Raw genomic sequence first — 21454 nt, forward strand, 5'->3', positions numbered from 1 at the left:
AGTTTAAAAAAAAAAAAAAAAAGGGCTTCCTATGTCATTATAAAATGGATGGTTCCATTGGCTACTCAGACTAACATAATAGCAAGCAAAACCTTTGACCTCAGAAAAGCATGGTAAATGTTAATACCTACTGCTAAATTACATGGTTTATCAATTTCCTCAAAACCAAAAATAAATCTCCCACGAGTAAACTATTACATGAGTAAACAAAAGCTTGTCCTGTTCTATCATTTGCTTAAAAGCAAGCACAAGGGCGGTGGGAGAGGGATTAAGAAACACAGCCAGACAAGTCCATAAAACCTCCAGCGTAAAATAAAACTACCCTGCAGGAGCAGCCAATCAGTCTGACCTAACAGCTGTACACAGTTGCACTAATTAAAATGAAGAGCTAGTCTGCATGACACACAGGCCATTCGCCGAACCTTCCTGAGGAGTTGACGGGGTTCCCCATGACACTCCACCCCCGCACCCCACCCCACCACCAGACCTACAAGCTAAAAAATAAACCGGCACATGGCTCAGGGTACCCACATTTGAAGATACATACACATTCAAGCATTTCAGAAGTAATCACAACCATGTAGACTGGAACATATCCTACAGGCTATAAAAACCCATTCACACACAAAGGAAGTGGTACAGCTACATTACGTCAGCTCTCGCCTCAATTCATAAATGCAAAACCACAAAACAAGACAAAAACCTACATGGCCTTTTGCTGGAAACCTTCTCAGAGTGAATGAATGTAGGTTAAGTCTTCAAATATGTTACTGAACAGCACTCGTTGATGCATCACTTTCAACAGCCAGGGGGAAGGAAGAAGTGTCATCTTAGTCCATTCTCTCATGCAACCAGATCAAATAACATTTCAAGCACAGCCTGCCAAGCACCAGGGCCTGCCAGAGTACAATGAGCACTCAAGTGCTCTGGACTGAAAACCACCTTTCACTGGTCCCAGAGATCTTTATAAAATACTTTAAACACTACTAAATTACAGAGTTGAAAAAAACAAACACAGGCTTCTAACTGCTGCTCCCATACTATTGTGAAGTTGCTGTTAAATGTTAAGCCTCTAAAATGTCTGCCTTGTGTTATTAACTAGGCAATGTAGATTTTCAGAAAGGCAATTGCCTCTCAGAGCCCAAATCTAACACACGCATAAAAATGTGGAGTTTGGTTGTGCATCTGGAAATAATTGCCCACAGATCAACAGGCTTACATGGGATATTGTTCCCGTCTGTAGGGTTTCAAATCATGTCTACTTTAAATTTGGAGTTCCTAGGAAGAAAAAAAAGAAAGAAAAAAGAAGAAAAAAGTAAGAATGACCAGAATATAGTAATTTTGGCATGTAATTTAAAGGACTTTCTCAACTCTGTTCTCAACTTTCACTCAGTGTCTCAATCGTAAAGCACACAGACACACATATCAAAGAGAAAAATTAATCTCTCTACTGACCTCAGTGTTCATTCACATACCATTTTTTTAAATTTCCATATGGCTGAGAGGAGGCCTCCAGCCAAACAATGCCCCAAGGAGAATAGAGAATAGTGGCACATGTGGGCCAGGAAGGCGAATGGCTGGGAGTAAAACAAAGTAACCTATGACAAGAGTTTCTTTTTCAGCAAACAGAAAGTGGTCAAGCAGGTCTCCATACAGCTTCAACCGGAGTACAAGATTTGAGTAAACAGGTGGAGGGGGCAGGGAAGCCATTACCTCAAACAAAAAAATAAAAAAATAAAAAATCACAATTTAAACTTAGAGCAATCTTCTTCAAAACTCTCCTTGTGTTTTAGCTAACCTGGCAAAATAACAGTATTGTGATCCAAGAAACAAATTATATTTGTCACTTAAGCAGCCCCAAATTACTTTATAACCAAGTCCATCCAATTCACTTTATTTTTAAACTTAAATTTACTCCACAGTAAGCAATAAAGCTCCTGATCAAACAGCGGCTTTTGGATTATACATTCCTCACCTTCCAGCTTTCCTTTTAAAGAACACACACACACCCCTTTAAAAAAAAATAGTGTTTTCTCTGCCCTAAACACGTTTCTTACTTGGTTTATTTAATTGGGATTCCTAGAGTTTTGACAATTTAAAACAAACAAACAAACAAAAAACCAAAAACTAGTAAACCCAACAGAAATGCAATGGGACACAGCAAACACCTATTCCTGATTCCTGGAAAGCCACCATCATTCTTAATAATACCCGAGTTGTTCATCTCTCTGGGGTCATCGACCTCACTCCCATACACCCACCTCCGAGAGCCCCTGCGCCCACAGTTATCCAACTTCCTGGCCCCAGACCCGCGTCCCCCTCGCAGCAAGAGGGGCCAGCCACTTGCCTGCGGCCGGTTGCAGCAGGAGCTGAGCCCTCGGGCCTCCTCTCCTCCTCCTCCTCGTCCTCCGGTGCAGGGCCCCCTCGCAAACTCAGGCCCGTGGGCACCGGAGGGACGGGCGGGGGCTCGGGGCGTGAAATGCACTTGCTAAACAAAAGGAGGCCCGGGCCGGCCGCAGGGCAGCAAGGCGCGGGCGCATGTCCCCGCGGCTCAGCGGCTCCGGGAGGCGGTGGCCGCGCCGGCCCCGCCCGCAGCTAGGGGAAGCGGCCGCCGCGGCTCACTCTCCTTCAGCCCAGGCGGCCGGGCCAACACTGCCACATGCCAATGACCCAGACGCTGGGAGAGAAAGAGCAGCCTCCCCGCTGCGGCGGCGGCGGCGGCGGCGGCGCGGCGGCGGCGGCGGCGGCGGCGGCCGACAAAACCCGGGCTGGAGCCTGGCCCGCTCTGCGCGCACCTCTGCCCGCGGGGACGCGCGCACACAAAGCCTGTGCCGCTGCAACTGTACCTCCTGCCCAGCTCGGCCAGCCTCTCCTCTTCCCCAGTCCCCCTCCCCTCCCGACAGCCGAAACTGGGAGGCTGTGTGATTGATGGCAGCTCTTAATAGCGTGGTCAGCTAGAAAATGCATCTGCAAGCAAGATATTAAAGAGGCAGCGCATCCCCGTGAGTGATCAGCAGTTCACATATCCTAGAGCTGCCTCTGCTTCTGCCAGGAATATTAATGCCAACCACCTCTGACGTCTAACAAATGCAGATGAAATAACCAACAATCACAGACACGATGAACGTTTGTTTCAAAGATGCACAGGAGAAAGAAGCTTTGTTTGGTGTCAAACAACATTTCTGACCCCAATTTTCCTTACAGTTTAAGAATTCTCTGTAAGTCATTTGTTTAAAAGTCTTCTCCCGGATCTTTTTTCCCCAAGAAAACAAAGGTCCATCTGCTAGACAAGGCATAGCTTAAATTGGGCTTGATTGAAATCCATCCAATAAGGAAGCAAAATAAATACACATTCCTTGCCATGTAGCCTTAAATAAACATAAAACCCACCAGCTACCAGATTCCAGACCCGTCATTAATTCCACTGTTCTGTGCATCGAAACAGAATTACCAAAAGCAAATTTCAAATTAGTTTCTTCCCCACCCCCAAACTGGTAAATATCTATCAACTTGCTCAAATTTACCAAAATTAAACTACATTTATACTATGTATTCCCTAGTAGTAACAGCCACAATCATTGTGTCCTATTAAATAAGACACTCTATAGCAAATTTTTAAAAATACGTTCCTATGGAATATAAATTCAAATTATTAAATTCACTCAGTATCAACCCAAATTTGAAAGTTACAAGCTCAAAATTTAAATGATCACTTTTGGTATCTTTAATATTACACTTCTTAGCCTTCCAGGCAAGTTTCATGGAACTCTCAAATAGCTTTATACATGTTATTGGACCCTCCAAGGTCCAATAGGCAAACATTTAGATTAAGTGATTTGCCCAAAGTTTCTCAACAAGGGAGTGGGGGGCCGGGTATGGAGGAGAAGAACAGTGTACCCAGGAATCCTGCCTCTCTGGCACAGATAACCTAACTGACATGCACATTTGCTATTTAAACATCACTCTGCTAAGTTCTTTCAAAGAAAACTCAAGTTAGTCTACAGGAGATAGAAATCTCTCTCTAAAACTACTAACACAGCACTTGTACTGAGAGCAAGAGCTGATGAAGCATAATGCCTTTGCCACCCTGAAAGGTGGCTGTGACCAACACAAATCAGAGGCGGTCCCCACGCAAGTGCAGCTCTGCCATAAGCTCCCCGTACCACCATTCCTCAAAAAGACCATCCTGAGGGGACTGAAGCCTTGAAAGTCTACTCAGGACCAAGTGGTTCTGAGATCACTCCATCCATGTCGGAGATGAAACTGACCCTGAAGCCTAGCTACAAAAGCCACTCCTGTACTGGGGCACACTTCCATTTACCCACCAGCTCTATCTAGATACATGGCAGGGCCAGAAGCAATAGGGGGGTTTTTTTGTCTGCAGCACTTTAAAAAGTGCTGGTTTATCACAAGTTGGAAAGGGCTGGTGAGAACAACCAAACTGCTTTATTCTAAATTCATACTGTACCTAGTCTCCTGGGATTCCAAATGCTTTGACAGCACTTCATAACACTTACATTTTTTTGTCCTTATCTTGCACCCTCTGCTAATCCATCCACACCCAGCCCCCCACTTTCTAGTTACACCAGTCTTTCAATCTCTCCAAGGTATCAGGATTCCTACCAAAGGCCATGGCCGCTTTCCCACTAGAACAGAACTCTCTCCCTGCCACCCCGAGCCCCCAACCTCCCCGGCACACAGTTTAAAGCCTACTCCTTCAGACCTCAGGTCAAATATCACTTTGTCAGAGAAGCTTCCCCTGTGGCCCCGTTCTAGGTCAAGTTCCTTTGTTATAATAAGTTCTCAGTGAACTGTGTTCCTTTCCTTGAGAGCATTTATCTCAGTTTGTAATTCATTGGTGTGACTTTCTGATTAATGTTCATAGCCCCCTCTAGAGAGCAAGTTCCATCAGAGAAAGTTCTGTATGTTTGCTCATCATCAAATACCCAGTTATCAAGCACACATATCCTTGAAATGAATAACTGAATTATTCATTAATAATAATACTCATACTGTTCTACTCATTTTGTATATTCTCCACACAGTTGTTGGCACAAAAGAAGCCCCTCTCAAGTAAGTAGCACCTATGCAAATAAATTAAAAAATTAAAAGTCTACTAAAATGAACATTTTTATCCCCACTTTATAGAGATGTAAATAATTGTGCCTGGGGTAACTTACAAAAACATTGAGACCCAAACCAGGGTCCTATCTGCAAGCTACACTTTTTTTTTTTTAACAGCCAATGAAGTACAGATGCCATCATTAATACATTCAAGATAAGTTCTTCCTAGTGAGGTGGCATTTAAGCAAGAAGCAAACAGCAGCAGGTAAACTGGACAGACTACGAAATCCTGTATGCACACAGAGAGCAACATAAACAGAATATAAAATTTTGAAAGCACATTATTATACACTAGTTTGTCTTCAACATTTCTCTGAATGCAAAAGTACTACCAAATTCTCCTGGAAGTGGGGGAAAGGGTATAATCCTTACCTCTCTTTTACACTGAACTTTTTCTTTATTTTCAGTTATTTCCTCTCTAAAAGACTTCTACTTCCCTGACACGGAAGCCTTTGTAAGAATTCTTTTGACCTGAGGACTCCTAGTCATTGGTGACAGACATTCCAAAACTGCCCTCCCCAACTCCTCAAAGTGAAGAATTCATTTTAAACACCATTAATGGGAGACTGTAAATTAAGGGATCTGTAGATAAGAAAGGGGAGTTCTTACAACATGAACAACAATTTCTCAGATGTCCTGCACAAGAGCACAAGAAAAAGCGAAAGAGAAAGCGTGAGATGAATGAAAAAATATTAGATATTCCCCATCCTCACTCCCAAATTATTCCTCACTGTTATTTTCAGCATTTCACATGGCACTGCTTGGTTCCCACATGAGTGCACCCTGGCCTTGTCTATGTCATATGTCCTGCTTCCTTTTGTCCTAAGTCCACTCCACGTAAATTCCAGCTCCAGGTTTTATAACACTCTTCATTTATCAAAACAACCCTGTCAAGTTGAGTACCATTAACAGATAATGAGGGGAGACAAAGCACTCCATATTCTACAGGCCTCAGCATGCAGCCAAGTGAGCTGACATCTGACTTTACCCTAACATTTATAATTAAATACAAAGTCTAGTTAAACTAACATTAAAGCTATGACCGGGAACAGTACACAGGGGAAATGTGAAGTATAAACTTAGCACTAGTTGAATAGGGCTCAGGTTATTCCAGAACCTTAACCTTGAACAACTACCCTGTGTTTCCTCTCTCTGCCACCCTGCTTCTATCACAGCCATAAGACTCTTGGCCACATCTTCTAAAGATAGCAGCTTTGGACCACTCTCCAAGACCATCAAAGGGAAAGGAGACTGCAATTTTACATGAAAGTTTAAAAATAACACTCATCTAACAATAACTAGTGAGGTCTGCCAAAACTATTAACTATCAAGTTGAGACAACAACATTCCTTCCTATCACATTATCTAGTAAAATCACTCAAATCAAGAAACTTAGCTCACCTGAGTGTCAACGTGTCAAAAGATTAGCAAAGTCAATCAAGCAATGACCAAACCAAGGGTTGTGTTAGTACTAGCTAGTAATGTTTGCACACTATCCTAGGACAGGGAGGTTTTGTTTTGTATGACTATGCGGAATACGGATATATAATTTTAAGCTAACTTCTTTCCCTTTTCCAATTCACAAAATGGTACCACACAACAAAACTTCTAGAGTTTTCAAAAGAAAAAAAGAAAAATATATAGTTCTTTCTGAAGCCCTTTTGGATTTTTTTAGTTATTATATGTTCCTACAGAAAACCCAAACAATCCCATTCAACACGCTGAAGTGTATCTCTCCGGACTGTCTTCTAGAACATATGTACACAAACTAACACAAATATTTAAGAACATATATATTCATTCGTCTAGGGGCTCATTCTACTGATTTTTATTTCATGATAATAAAATTCTACTATTCATGCTATATGGCAACTTGCTTCCCTCACTTTACAGCAGACCATTAACATCCAATTCCTCTTTAGAGCTGAACAAAATTCTGTTGTGTGGGAGTACCGTAGTTAACAAATCCTGAACCGCTACAACCCACTCCTTCGTGCATCACTGTGCATACGTGTGAGCATCTCGACACTGGAAACTCTAGGTCAATGAATATGCTCTTTTTAGTCAAAAAGATTGAGTCAAACTGCTCTCCAAAAAAAGTGGACCAATGTATAGCACTCTTCCCAACAGTAGGCCCTGTTCCCATACTTGCATTCTGGTGGTTTGCCTGAGTTTTGCATTACACACTCTTCTCCTGAATCTCCTACTGCCCTGGCCATTCTCTATTTCTTTCCGTGACTGCTCCTAAATGTAGGTAGTCAACGTCTGGCCTCTTCTTATCACACTCTGGTATCTGTCATGAGTGAGAAGATTTAATCTCAAACTGCCTCTGTGTTACTACTGATCACAAGATTTTATTTTTCTAACCCTCAGCTAGCTTCTTAGCAACAGATTCATGTTTTCAAATGCCCTCTGAGTTCCGCCACAATGGTATTCCACAGACACTCTCAAATCATCCTAAACAAAATCAAAATATTGTCCCCCACATGTCCTGGCTTCCCCAACCCAGTCTCAGGAACTCCTGTTACCCTGGTATAAGAATTAACAGCGGGCTTCCCTGGTGGCGCAGTGGTTGAGAATCTGCCTGCCAATGCAGGGCACACGGGTTCGAGCCCTGGTCTGGGAAGATCCCACATGCCGCGGAGCAGCTGGGCCCGTGAGCCACAATTACTGAGCCTGCGCGTCTGGAGCCTGTGCTCCACAACAAGAGAGGCCGCAATAGTGAGAGGCCCGCGCACCGCGATGAAGAGTGGCCCCCGCTTGCCACAACTAGAGAAAGCCCTCGCACAGAAACGAAGACCCAACACAGCAAATATAAATAAATTTATAAAAAAAAAAAAAAAAGAATTAACAGCGGGCTTCCCTGGTGGTGCAGTGGTTGAGAATCCGCCTGCCAATACAGGGGACACGGGTTCGAGCCCTGGTCTGGGATGATCCCACGTGCCGCGGAGCGGCTGGGCCCGTGAGCCATAATTACTGAACCTGCGCGTCTGGAGCCTGTGCTCCACAACAAGAGAGGCCGCGATAGTGAGAGGCCCGCGCACCGCGATGAAGAGTGGCCCCCGCTTGCCACAACTAGGGGAAGTCCTCGCACAGAAACGAAGACCCAACACAGCCATAAATAAATAAAAATTTTAAAAAAAAAATAGAGCAATACTTAAAAATATATATATATTCTTTAAAAAAAAAAATTAACAGCATGCCCTTCCTCTTTAAGAGAAATAATGACTTACACCCTAAAATGTATGTGAAATCAGAATTAGCACATTAAACATAATATACTTCTCAGCCTTTAGCACTACTGAATGACATATTGTTTAATAATGGCTAACAACCATCTAATCCATACTTTGCAAGTCTTAAGTGCAAATCAAGGTTTACTAATATGAATTTTTAAAATACCTTTCCTACCTAATTACATTCATTTATCACATCACTTTCCATTCAGCCATAGTTTCTTTGTAGGTAAAGGTGCTGAAGAACAGAAATATGAAAACTTAAATCAACTAGGACAGTGATGATAATTATACCTACAGAAAAAGACTCACACAGAAAACCACTGACATATATGATGCAATAATTAGACAAATATTACAGATTACTGAGGATAAGTGAGTTTTTATGTCCTCTAATGCCAGAATCAATGTTTACTCTTTTATATTTAAGAAAAAAATTGAGTTAATTTCAACCTAGATACTGTTGGAATCTACTTAATATACTCTTTCAAAATAACGAGAAATAAATCAGATTCTAAAAACCAAGGAGGCTAACCTTTAGTAAAACTATGAACAGCACATACTCCAAATTAAATACAGAGATACATTAAGATTAGACATTAATTACAACTTTTGTTTTATACTTCCCAACACAGACCGAAGTATATATTTGAGTGATAAACTGCTAGTAAGTATTTAAGGTATTATTTCATGAAGTACAAAATTACTGACATTATTAAAATATATTCCTGGAAAGAAAGGGGAATAAAAACCCCAGCTTGCAGCACACCAAATCCCGCTTTTCTAAGAACGGAGAGCAGAAGCGCTGGCTCCAGTGTGCACTCAGCACAAACTCTGACACAGTAAGTCAGTCAAAGGTCAGACCTGGAGATTCTAGTTTTTGGAAGTGTGTGGCCCTCTCATGGATGTAGGATATGAAACAAGCCTTAGAGCAACCTGAGAGAAAACGTAACTCTAAGATAGCATATGCTTTAAACATTTTTAAGGACCTTTTCATCTCTATTTTTTTTTAATTTTTTTTACTTTATTTTTTTACTTTTGGCTGCATTGGGTCTTTGTTGCTGTGCACGGGTTTTCTCTAGCTGCGGCAAGCAGGGGCTACTCTTCATTGCGGTGCACGGGCTTCTCACTGCGGTGGCTTCTCTTGTTGCGGAGCACAGGCTCTAGGCGCGTGGGCTTCAGTAGTCGTGGCTCGCGAGCTTTAGACCGCAGGCTCAGTAGTTGTGGCGCACGGGCTTAGTTGCTCCGCTGCACGTGGGATCTTCCCGGACCAGGGCTCGAACCCGTGGTCCCCTGCATTGGCAGGCGGATTCTTAACCACTGCGCCACCAGGGAAGCCCTTTTCACCTCTATTTTAAAAACTCTCTAGAGATCTCAGATTGTACAGATGAAATTACAATGTTCCCTTAGAGTGGTACTTTGAGATGGCAAAAATACAGTTAAGAAGAGAAATCTCTCGTTTGGAAAAGTGTTACCAATAAAAAAAGAGTTTTGTGAAAGAAACAGCTCAGAATCTCAGGACCCTGACAGGATGTTTAGAATGGGGCCTGACAATACGTGATAAAATCAGTGTGGAGATCCAGCCAAGTTTATTGGAAGTAATCTTAAGACATCTAAAAACCCTAATTGGAATCACTTTACCAAGAATTTAAAATATCAACCAGATAATGCTTACAAATCCAAAACATAACTTTGCCCTTTTTCTAAAAATATTTCTGCCATATGTTTTCTCTTGTAATATGCCTCCAATAAACTAAACTCTTTTAAAATAAAATCACCAACGTCTATTTTAGGAAAAATATAAATGTAAATGTTTCAAAACATTAAATAAGTACCATTTGCCAGATTCAACATTGCAGGTAGTGTTAAAGATCCAGTACTTTTCTGCTTAAAAACCAATCACTTCTCTCTTAAAAAAAGTCAGAAGACTCTAGTTCAATAAATCCACTCAAACGTGCAATACATCAACTAAAACAAAAATAAAAAGCCAGAGTCTCAAGAATGTTTGCCCTAAACAATACAGGATGATTTCTTTTCTTTTCTTTGGAGGAGGCAGACAAACTCGGAATATCCGTTTGAGTTTAATTTTAACTGACTAGAAAAAGCAAATATTTGGGCTGCAGGAAACACAACTTAGTACAAAGGAAGACATGAGCTAACTTCTAACATTTACTTCATTTGATTAATTCTAACAATAAAACCTAAACAATGATCATCCCCTCTAATCTTCAGAGCAAGTTAACTCTACAGTGAAAAATATGAGCGCCCTATCAGCAGACTCTGGTATGTTTAAACGATTATAATGTAAAGCATGTTCATTCTCACCAGTGAAAGGAAACGACTGCCAAATGCTTCCTTTACAAACTCTCCAGAATAGGGCAGGTCCCTTTAATGTGAGATTTTCCTGACACTCCAATTGTAGCAGACCTTGAACAAACAGAGGCGCATTAAAAGCTGACCTGGTTCTATTATCTTTTATTGAAGGCCTAGCAAAGATCAGACATGAGTCCAGTGCTATTTACATTTTTTTGGTGCATTAATCACTTTTATACTCGAGGGCTTTAGAAAAATTCAATAGATTTTTTTTTTAATGGTAATAACCACAGGATGTAACCGTAGCAGTATTGGTCTTTTTCTCAGGAAGGTCAGAAAAGCTTTAAAAACAGGAAGTCTTGCTATAAGGTTGAGAAATGTTTGTTTTAACAGTCTAAGGCTTTATGGTTGCAGTTTGCAGTCAGGTGTTATGGAGGACTAGAGTTTATTCTTTCCAGCCAAGGATTAACATCCCTGGGGAAAAAGCCAAAAAGGTGCCCAAACACTAGAAAAGCATATTATCCTAAAATAAGACTTGGTATAGAATCTGAACTACAAATCTTCCTAGCTATCCCTTTCAACATTACATGGGAGCTAATTTAGTAAGTGTAGGAGGAGGAACAATTTATCTTTTGTGGTAGTTTATAAAGGCTAGAGAAAAACCATAGTAACCAATGCTAAGGCAGCCACCAAGCAATAATTAGCAGTTGGGTTAAGAATTGATACTTGCCATTTTATAGGTATTTTCTATTGACTACCTCATTTTTTTATCATACTAAATTAATTATTGTAATCAAATATAAGAATGACTATGTTTCTCAAATTCTTGCTAAAAAACCAAATCAGTGCAGATTAACTAAAAAAACTTTTTATCCCCCAACAAAATGGTTGGTGTCTGCTTTTAAAGACATTTTTTTTTCAATTCTATTAGATTGCAAAAGAAATTCCTAACATATCCAACATCAAAGATATTTTATTTCAAAAAAAATCCAATTTCATGATTCTATTCTTTATTTAGCTTTTGTGTATACAGACAATAAAAAAGAATGGCTTTATCAACACGATAAAAGCTGCACGTATTAAAGTAAAAAAAAAAAGAACGGCTTTGTCATTTGTGGACTCTCATAATGGAATTAAATTTTTTTTTATTGGATTATAGTTGATTCAAAATGTTGCCAGTTTCTGCTGTACAGCAAGGTAAATCAGTTACACATATACATATATCCACTATTTTTTAAATTCTTTTCCCATATAGGTCATTACAGAGTATTGAAAAGAGTTCCCTGTGAAATACAGTAAGTCCTTATTAGTTATCTGTTTTATATATAGTAGTGTGTATGTGTCAATCCCAACCTTCCAATTTATCTCTCTCACCCCACACTGGAATTAGGAATTAAATGTTATATTATGAAAACTTTAAGGCAAAAATCCAAATATTATTATATGTACCTTGTCAATTTAAAATCCATTTGGCTTCTACAAGGCACTGCTTGGAAAATCATAATATCAAGATAAAGTGCTTTAAAATATGAACATAAAGGGCTATTAACACAAAAGTTTGTCATTTACCCTGAGGTGTGTCAAGAAGGGAAATAAACCAAAGTGATTTTCTACTTGACAGTTATAGCTACCTTAACATTTTTAATGTTTACCTCCACAATATTCCTACAGGGAATTGAACTACCTTCATTTAACATATGGTACTAAAATGACATTCCTTCAACCAACTAGATGTCCTCCTTATCTTTCAAAAGACATTGCTTTAATAACAACTAACCCGAAAAGAGTCCTGCTGGTTTTCAGTTTAATGTACACTGTATAATGATCAGGCTTTTTTCCTGAAAATTAGAAGACAGTAAAGCAATGCCTTCAAAGTTTTGAGGAAAAACAGTATCCAACCTAAAATTCTATATCCAGCCAAACTATGAATCAAGTATGAGTATAAAATAAAGACATTTTCAGACATACACAGCCTCAAAACATTTACTTCCCATGCACTGTTTCTTAGGAAGTTATTCCACAAATGAAAAGGAACCAAAGAAAACCCTGCAAAAAACTGACCTCTAAGATGATGTCCAGAGTGACACAAAAGGGAAGACCCCTTCCACCAGCTAGGTGGCAGGTCTAGACATTAAATCAAGAGGAGGGGTTCCAGAAGGGATACCACCAAGAGTGATTTATAGATTTCCTAATATTTTCCACTATATTGAGAGGAGTTTTATACAGTTCTGTTGGAAACTATGAGGCTGATTTCAAGATAAGAATATACAAAACTAAGCAAAGGAACAAACAAAGGGGCAGGAGGGGCGGGGAGCTGGGTTAGAAATGAATTATTAACTCTAGGAAAGAAAATGAAGAAGTTGTTCAAGAAGGGAAATTAAATCATAATACAATATGTGCTTCAGCTATAACAATATATACATTGTCACAGTAACAGAAATATTCTATATTGATTTAATCACAAACTGTGATATAACTACATTAGGAAGATGGAGGAGGAGAAAGTAGGTGATATAAAAAGGATAAATCCTCATCTCTCATTGGGCAAAGTCAGCAAATAATGTCTACAATATAAAATAAAAACATAAGTATGCTCTTTATCAACATTGAGGTAACAAAAGAAATGGTTCAAAAAGTTAAAATGGGTTCTCTGGGGAGTGAAACCCAAGGATGGAAGAGGAAACTATTAAAAAATAAATAAATAAACCTTGTAACACATTTGATTCATTAAGTCCATGTACATATATTACCTAAATTTAAAGTAAATATTAACAAAGATGTTGCTGAAAAGACCTTAGCTACTTGTTTAAGAAATTCACTGACACATACCATTAGCATTTTACAGTATGCTCTGGTCACCTGGCGAACTGAGGGAGGGAGGGAAAGAAATCTAGCCAAAGAAGCTAGAAGCTAGACTTTAAGACACAGGGACCAGAACTGAAATTTATTTTTCTTCATACAGAAAGTTGCACTACATTTTGCCACCTGCTGGCAAAATTCTTGAAATCTAGCCACTCCATTTAAAAAACAACTCACAGTTTTGTCTTTTCTTTTCAAAAAAAGAAAAAACACAAACAATCCCAAGAAATGGAAAAAGAAATGATACAACAACCAAATTCAATCACTATAATTTTAGTATACATAAATGAGAAACATATTACTAACTATAGTATCAGCTTTTAAAAGATAAATGCTGGGCTTCCCTGGTGGCGCAGTGGTTGAGAATCTGCCTGCCAATGCAGGGGACACGGGTTCGAGCCCTGGTCTGGGAAGATCCCACATGCCACGGAGCAACTGGGCCCGTGAGCCACAATTACTGAGCCTGTGTGTCTGGAGCCTGTGCTCCGCAACAAGAGAGGCCGCGATAATGAGAGGCCCGCGCACCGCGATAATGAGAGGCCCGCGCACCGCGATGAAGAGTGGCCCCCACTTGCCGCAACTAGAGAAAGCCCTCGCACAGAAACGAAGACCCAACACAGCCATAAATAAATAAATAAATAAATAAATAAACCTAAAGTTTAAAAAAAAAAAAAAAGATAAATGCTATAAAAGCAAAAGTACAAATACATTATCTAGCCTCAAAGAATTTAACATAATTTTCTAAACAATGTTTTAGCATTTTACCCATTAGTTTATTCAAAGACATGTTCCAAAATCAGTTAAAAGTTTTTTAAAAAGAGAATAAGATTGATAAAATAAAGGAAAATAGAGGATGTTTTCAAATACTAGTTAGAGGTAAAATTGCAAGCTTATCAGTATCTCCCAAACGCCATGCTTTATCTTTTATTAAGAATAGTGCTGAATTTTAATGCCATTGTTTTGTCAATAAAAAGTGTTCACATACACTTCACAAGTTCATTAATAAACCTCTAAGAAGACCTAAATTAAAGCTTGGCAAGCAGTTTCTCATGAAACAAAATTTGCTTCTGGTTTGTTAGAACTAAATGTGCCAAGAGGCAAATTAAGATGTGGGAACACACTTTAAAGGTTATGCTTTGGAAGTATTCAATGACTCAAACAGAGGTATCATTAGGCAGCAGCAAAACAAATACTAGGATACCTATTTCATTTGCAATCTGTTAAGTTTCAGATGAATAATTTTACGATGACCACCAAGAGCTATTAGGATAAACTTTAAAAGGAGACTGACATACACTCCCTAGATTTCCATTAGAGAACTGGAGGGAAACCAGAATGGATCCCACTTTCAGCATTAAAAGCAAGAGAGGCCAGTAATTCACAGAGAACCTGCCATTGTGCCGACTATACTGTGTGTGTTTAGCGTCCGTGGGAATGCTGACATGTGCACTGCAAGTGTGTGATTGAAGAGTCAATTAAGTAGTGGGAAAGGGCTTGCAGCAAAAACTTAAACTAAAAATAAACCATTTACAGGAGAGCAGTACAAAAATAAAGCTGGTTAAACTATAATCAAATCTGTATTTCCAGTTTCAATACAGTTGTTAAGAGTAGTTAACACACAAGACCATAAGCACATCCAATTTCAAGTATGAAACATCTGTTTTACTAATACTATCATTGCTATATCCTCCATTTCTTTGCTCGGAGAGACAGAACGTGAGAATAAGAACAAGAGCAGGTATGACACATGAAAGAAAAAGAAGTGAGTTTACTTTAGGGAATACTGGGCCTTTCACATAAATTCCTAAAATAATAAATTCTAAAGCTATTAGATTTCTACAACTTTACTGATTTTCTTAAGAAATAAGGTCAGATGAGAATGCAGTTCCTCCCTCTGCTGCTTTTTAGTCCCCACCAGCTGAGGCAGTGCCTGTTTCCACACTGAAGAGTGGCAAAATTCCGAAAATCAAGCAAACGAGACAGGCAAAAGCAGAAACGTATTATAGTTCATGAGAAAAAAGCAATGGTGGAAGCCAATGATCTCTGACCTCCAGCAAGGCACTAAGTCAGTTGAAATTTTTAGTTCTGGGACTAAAACCATTGTTTCATTTCACCAACGGTGAGGTGTAATTCTGTGTATTTTTCCAGACGATTTTAGCCGTAAGTGACGCGCTCATCTGCTCCTCTGAAAGCAGGCAACAATGTTTCATCCCCAGCTCTTGAGGGGGCTTCCCAGGCTTTGGGAAATTTAGGCGAATGGTGAAAGGCGCCAGCTCCGGAGCCAGATGACCAGCAGCATCCCTGCTCTATGATTTACTCACAGGGCATTCTTGGGCAAGTAGCCATATACTCGTTTATAAAATGTGATTAATAACAGTACCTCCTGCATAAGGTTATCACGACGATGAATGAAATGATTCAAGTAAAGCCCTGAGCAGAGCGCTGGGCCCACAAGAAATGGTCTAATGAACACTAGGTACTATTAGCATTGTGATCATGGACTCACCTTAAGAAACCGATTAAAACAATCAGCCTGGGCCTAAATCGCCCCATCAGTGAGGTCAGCAGTTCACTATTTGTTTACAAAGAACATTACTCCGTAAAAGCCAGGAAAATCAGCATTTCTTTTCATTCTTGTTACCGCCACTGCTACGTTATTTATTTGAGCAGAGGAGGAGTGTCTGGACAGACGCTCAGCTGGGTCCTGCAAGCAAAGCATCTATGACAACAAGCAGGGCCTATCTCAGGGCAAGCCCGTTCCCTGCCTCCTCCCTCCCTTCACCACTCATCCCCATGGACCGAGGGCAGTGGCAGTACAATGTCAAAATGCTACTGTCTAAGCATCTGGCCATAGGTTTTGATGAAATTAAGTGATCTGACTCTTTTTGTTCCCAATTTATGTCCTTAAGGTATTATTAAATATCCAAAGAAGCCCAAGGTGTATTACAGACAAAGGCGGGGAAGGGGGGGGGAGGATAGATACATTTCCAATAGGCACTCTTCTACATATTTACCAAAGCAGAACCAATGAAATTATTAAAATAACAGCAATTTACATAACATAACACAGAGGAACAAATGATGCAGATGTGTCATTTGCTTTAAGCTAGAGAAAAGACACGTGCCTATCAAAGAAAGGGTTTCTATAGAGTCACAAGCACTGTATTCAAATAATTTTGTATTTCCTCTGGACTAGTAAAAGCAGGCCTATCTACAGTTAATGGATTAAAAACTCAAATTTTTTTAAACACTTAAAATAACTTATTTAAATGTTTATCCTTTTTTTGGGGGGGAGGGCACATTTAACTGGCCATAGAGCAAGTTATGTTTTTTTTAAAAAAATGAGATCAATGTATTTCCAGTGAGCAATTCCCACCCCTATATATTCTCACAAAGAGACGTTACTCTTTTTCTATTTACAGTGCTAGGTACACAGTGAGTTTTTAACAAATAAGTACTTAACGGACTGATCAGTTGCTTGAAGGTAACCCAGACTAAGATTTGCCCAAGGCACGGAAAGTACAGAGTGAGGTAGTGGGAAAGGAACTAAGGGTTGGCGAATGTGTGTGGAAAAGCACTTTCCTTTGTGGTTAATAGATTGCCCGAGAAAAAATATGCATTTGAAAATTTTCTATCAGATCTTTCTCCAAGAGCAGCCTATTATTAATCTCATTCTTTAAAAACAAAAACAAATACCGTATGCTAACACATATACATGGAATTAAAAAAGCAAAAACGGTTCTGAAGAACCCAGGGGCAGGACAGGAATAAAGACGCAGACATAGAGAATGGACTTGAGGACACTGGGAGGGGAAGGGTAAGCTGGGATGAAGTGAGAGTGGCACGGACATATATACACTACCAAATGTAAAATAGATGGCTAGTGGGAAGCAGCCGCATAGCACAGGGAGATCAGCTCGGTGCTTTGTGACCACCTAGAGGGGTGGGATAGGGAGGGTGGGAGGGAGACGCAAGAGGGAGGGGATATGGGGATGTATGTATACAAATAGCTGATTCACTTTGTTATACAGCAGAAACTAACACACCACTGTAAAGCAATTATATTCCAAAAGAGATGTTAAGAAAAAAAACAAATAAAAAATAAAACAGTAATCTTGATTTTATAAATGTTCCTCCTCATTTCAAAGCCCATCCTACATACATGTTTGATAAACAAGTTCCAGGTTTATGACGGTTCCTACATGTTAAGGCTTTTACATTTAGACTCATCCCTTTCAGAGGCATTGATTTTGAAGTGCCTCCACCCCCAGAGACTTAATCACAACTTAATGCCACCTCTCTACCCACCACATAATTCTACTGCTACAGTTCTCACAGGTTTAAAATTATTTTCTTATATATTGGTCTCCACTGCTACCTGGAACTACTTCAAGGCGCAGAGCACGTTTTATTCATTTTTGTATTTCCAATTTTCCTAAATAATTTATTCATTCATTAAAAGAAAACTACTGAGCCTACTATGTGTCAGATGTTTTAGTCATTCAAAAATGTATTGAACTGGTGCTGCTCTAATAAGCATTTGGAACACATCTGTGAACAAAGCAGAAAGAGAGTACTGGCCTCATGGATCTCACATTCTGCAGGGGGAAACACAATAACCAACAGATATAATACAGTATATCCAAAGTGCTAAGGAAAAAGAAAGAGCAGAGCAAGATAAGGAGGATCAAGAGCGTACAAGGGGTCGGGCACCAGCCCTACTTGGGGGGGGGGCGGGGGGAGGCGGACGACTAGTAATGAGGTCAGAGAGGACCTCATACGCCATTATAGGAGTGGGGTGTTTTGTTTGTTTTGGCTGCACTGTAGGGCCTGTGGGATCTTAGTTCCCCGACCAGGGTTGACCAGGGATCACACCCGTGCCCCCTGCAGTACAAGCACGGAGTCCTAAACACTGGACCACCGGGGAAGTCCCTGTGTTATTCACACATCCCAAAATATATTTGTACATGAAATGTATCTAGGCACCACTAAAATTTTCAAACAAGACTTGCAGCGTTTCTCCTCACCCCAGTGGACCATCCCGCACATCTTGCTCCTTGGAGAAGCAGTCCCCCCACTCTGAAGACCACTACCCTAGGCTATCGCAGCTCAGACAGTTAACAGTGTATTCTCATAACTGGGAGCAGTGCTTTCCTAAGCCCCTCAACACAGCCTGCAACTTCTCTGTAGACCTTACAGAAAATCCCAGGTTGTCGGGGGGTTGAACTGGAACGGTTTTGCGGTTTTGTTTTTGTTTTTGTTTCCCTATCCAAGAGTTGCTTAAAACCTCTTCTCCCGGGTAGGAAAGAGGCACCTGACCTGGGCCAGTGAGATCTGGCAACTTGCTCCCACACCTGCTTTCCTTCTGCTGGAAGAGTTGCTGGCCTCTATTAGAAACTTTAATCACATTCTGGCAAATATGCTGTCCTTTCTGTTATTTAAACATGTGAAATGGGTCTCTCAGTGCTAGTTAATATCAAAACTCAAAACTAAACCATCTTATTAATGCAAAATCTCCTCTCTGTCTCAACAGCCATGACATGGAGCTGGAGAGTCACCTACTACTAAATGATCTTAAACAGCTCTGTATCGCACGTTGAGGAGTTTACTTTTATAAATACATTCTTAAAAATGCATTTTTAAAGTTTGTTTTGTTTCTACTGTATTTATTTTTATAGTCACCTTCTCTTTATGGCAAGCAATGCAGGCTTTTTAACTTTAGTAGTGACATAAAACTTCATTTTAAAGCAAATGCATTTTCAAAACTAAACTCAAAATGCATTAAAGACCTAAATGTACAACCAGATACTATAAAACCCTTAGAGGAAAAGATAGGAAGAACACTCTTTGACATAAATCACAGCAAGATCTTTTTTGATCCACCTCCTAAAATAATGGAAATAAAAACAAAAATAAATGGGACCTAATGAAACTTAAACGCTTTTGCACAGCAAAGGAAACTATAAACAAGACGAAAAGACAACCCTCACAATGGGAGAAAATATTTGCAAACAAATCAATGGGCAAATGATTAATCTCCAAAATATATAAACAGCTCACGCAGCTCAATATTTATAAAAAACAAACAACCGAATCCAAATGTGGGCAGAAAACCTAAATAGACATTTCTCCAAAGACATACAGATGGCCAAGAAGCACATGAAAAGATGCTCAACATCACTAATTCTTAGAGAAATGCAAACCAAAACTACAATGAGGTATCACTTCACCCGGTTAGAATGGGCATCATCAGAAAATCTACAAACGACAAATTCTGGAGAGGGTGTGGAGAAAAGGGAACCCTCTTGCACTGTTGGTGGGAAAGTAAATTGATACAGCCACTATGGAGAACAGTATGGAGGTTCCTTAAAAAACTAAAATTAAAATTACCATATGACCCAGCAATCCCACTACTGGGCATATACCCAGAGAAAACCATAATTCAAAAAGACACAGGCACCCCAATGTTCACTGCAGCACTATTTACAATAGCCAGGTCATGGAAGCAACCTAAATGCCCATCGACAGACAAATGGATAAAGAAGCTGTGGTACATATACACAATGGAATATTATTCAGCCATAAAAAGGAAAGAAATTGGGTCATTTGTAGAGACTGTCATACAGAGTGAAGTAAGTCAGAAAGAGAAAAACAAATATCGTATATTAACGCATATATGTGGAATCTAGAAAAATGGCACAGATGAACTGGTTTGCAGGGCAGAAAAAGAGACACAGATGTAGAGAACAAACGTATGGACACCAAGGGGGGAAAGCGGGGGTGGGGGGGGGGGATGAACTGGGAGACTGGGACTGACATATACACACTAATATGTATAAAACAGATAACTAATAATAAGAACCTGCTGTATAAAATAAATAAATAAAATAAAATTCAAAATTCAGAAAAAATAAATAAATAAAGCAAATGTGTTTTAAGTGTACAAGTTAGAACTTTTAAAATATTAAATGACAGAGCCAGTGGTATGTAGAGAACTAACAGAAATCACGAAGAGGTACAGAGTGAACGACAGACACTGAGGGAAGCACTGCGGCACAAAGCACTGAAGTGTGGGCGTCACGAGAGCAAGGCTGTGTGCCCTCCTCATTCATTCCCCATCTACGTTCCCAGCATGGTGCCTGGCACAGCACTCTGTAAGTAGTCGCTGAATAAACGAAAGTGGTGAAGCCAGGATGTGAGCCTGTATCTCTCTGGCTCTCAAGTTCACTTCCTACCCTTTTCACTACCAATCAGTCTCAATCTTGGCTGCCACGAGCTGTGGAGTGTTTTTGAAACCTAGAAAACTCCTCAGGTGACTCTCGCGTGCCCCGACGGGTGCCATACCACTGCCCCGCACAGCACTGCCCTCTTAATTAACCAACCAACCAGGGCCCGCAGTGGTCAGTGTTACTCTGGGGCAAGTACAGGACCTAGAGCCAGGCAACTTATCCTATTCTGAAAGCCCTTGGAACAATTAACTGAGACTTGAAAGAATGAGAAGAAATTAGCCAAAGTGTACATTCTAGTCAGAGGGAATAGCAGGTGCAAAGGCCCGGAGTTAAGAAAATACATGATAAATTTTAAAATTCACATTCTTTATGAAAAAGAATATATATGTGTATGTATAACCGAATCACTTTGCTGTACAGCAGAAACTAACATGACACAGTAAATACACTTTTTTTAAAATTCACATTCTTCCTTTCTCTCCCACCTAGGGTGACCAACTGTCCCAGGACTGAGAGGGTCTCAGGACATAGGACCTCCCATTTTATTTTTATTAATTATTCATTCATTCATTCATTTATGGCTGGGTCTTCGTTGCTGTGCATGGGCTTTCTCTAGTTTTCTAGATGCAGCGAGCAGGGGTTACTCTTCGTTGTGGTGCACGGGCTTCTCATTGCGGTGACTTCTCTTGTTGC

At 40.0% G+C, this 21454-nt stretch overlaps 1 protein-coding gene across 4 annotated transcripts in view; it reads right to left on the reverse strand.

Annotated features, from left to right (window-relative positions):
* RERE (arginine-glutamic acid dipeptide repeats) overlaps positions 1-21454 on the reverse strand; it is a 419003-nt gene that overhangs the window by 301547 nt on the left and 96002 nt on the right. Inside the window, exon 1 of one of the 4 annotated variants that reach the window (XM_057531179.1) lies at positions 2262-2691. The exons of the other annotated variants lie outside the window; for them this stretch is intronic. The gene's annotated coding sequence lies outside the window, so the exon portion shown is untranslated. Of the gene's footprint in view, positions 1-2261; positions 2692-21454 lie in introns of those variants that run through there. 4 annotated transcript variants of the gene reach the window in all.

The sequence above is a fragment of the Balaenoptera acutorostrata genome, chromosome 1, assembly GCF_949987535.1.
Source record: "Balaenoptera acutorostrata chromosome 1, mBalAcu1.1, whole genome shotgun sequence".
Classification (NCBI taxonomy): domain Eukaryota; kingdom Metazoa; phylum Chordata; class Mammalia; order Artiodactyla; family Balaenopteridae; genus Balaenoptera; species Balaenoptera acutorostrata.